The sequence below is a fragment of the Lethenteron reissneri genome, unplaced genomic scaffold (genome assembly GCF_015708825.2).
Source record: "Lethenteron reissneri isolate LAM-NWPU_2019-01 unplaced genomic scaffold, ASM1570882v1 scaffold_1547, whole genome shotgun sequence".
Taxonomy (NCBI): Eukaryota; Metazoa; Chordata; class Hyperoartia; order Petromyzontiformes; family Petromyzontidae; genus Lethenteron; species Lethenteron reissneri.
The window spans coordinates 782-2,496 of NW_026891275.1; positions in this window are offsets into that span (position 1 = coordinate 782).

A 1,715-nucleotide genomic window follows, 5' to 3' on the forward strand; every position below is an offset into this window, starting at 1 on the left:
AAAGGAAAGGAATGTTAATAGTATGTAGCTGCAGTTACTGAACAACCACGTAGAAAACTAAAGTATAAACTACATAAAAAACTGAAGTATAAACTGCATAGCATCATCAGTATATTTACTACTCTACAATAAGCTGAGTTTACTAACAGCAAGTAATACATTACAATTCTACGTCGTAAAAATTATATAATATGCTTCCATCTAAACTTTATTCTCTTACATCACACGAGCATACACCGTACTATATACTGCCATAGATAAACCCAACATTAAATTATATACTGTATTGCTATAAACCACATTTTAATATAACACTATGTATTATTCTACCCACCCTAATGTATCACACTGCTATATGCTGCTATATGTTTACTATACAATTACGATACTATATGTACTTTGTACATTGTATTAAGCATATAACTGTTATTAATGTAATGCGGGCGTAAATGGGCGGGGCGGATATGACGATCCGAGAGGGAGGAGTCAGGGTCACGTGGGGGAGAAGTTATAGCAGGGAGACAGGAAGCCATCTGGGTCAGTCGGGGAGTGAAGGGTGGTGAACACGTTGGGTGGTCGCCGTGCCTCAGCCTGGTGGCTGAGGGGCTCATGACGGCGCCAGCCAGCGGGGTGGAAGAGAGTTGGGGATAGAGCTGAGATTGGAGATGGCGAGATAGCCACAGAGGCCACGCAGGGCTGAGGTTGGGGAGTGGCGAGATCGCCACACACGGTAAGACTCGGCACCGCCGGCCAGCGGTGACCGAGCACGGAGGAACAGGGAGCAGCGTGGAGCTGCTGTGAGAGCAGCCAGAGGGCTGCACCAAGAGCCTGCAGCGGAGCTGCAGGAGCGCGGAAGGCTACGGGAGCGAAGGCAGCTGTGGAGCTGCCAGGCAGAGAGTCTCAGGAGGAGTGCCGTGAGGGAAAGAGAACGCGAACCCAAATAAAGGACACGGAGACAGAACCAGGGTCGAGTCCTTTATTACACATGTAAGCTGGGCTTAGTTATGACAACAACAAAGTTGTTTGTTGTTAGAACTACAGGAATATATTTTTTCTTAAAATAATAAATTTATACTGAAACACTGCACACAAATTGTACAGACGGTCATTTTGGTGTCACCTCCTCTGATGGTGTCACCCTGTGCGGTTCGCACCCCCCTAGTGACACCACTGCACTACACTACTATGCACTACCCTTTACACTAACCCATACACAACTCCTGTTGCGGGTGTGATCTTACTGATCCTAAACGGGCTACGATTTGCTAATGCGTCGTAGTCATTGGGAGCGTAATGGGGCGGAAGCTTTACAAATGACAAACATTTGAGAGTGATGTCAACGTCTTTATTAACACCGGAGGAATCCGAAGAGCTGTAAAGCTCTTGGTGTGTCACAGATGTCCAGTAGGGGGCACGGTGTCAGAACGTTACGACAAAAACAACACAAGACACAAACACGATAGGACTTCAACAGTATAGGAAATGTTGATGGTCACTCATCCAGCTGTGGATTGACCATGAGGCCTAGTGGAGGCTGTTCAGTCAGGCCTAGTAAAGCCTGTCCAGTTAGGCTTAGTAAAGCCTGTTTAAGCAGGCCCAGTGAAAAAGCCTCTGCAGTCAGGCCGTGCCACGTTCACGCCGTGGGGGGCCTTGCGTGCTGCCCCCCCCACAGCGCCCCCACCCCCCCGGAGCCCCCCCTCCCCACCCCTACCCAC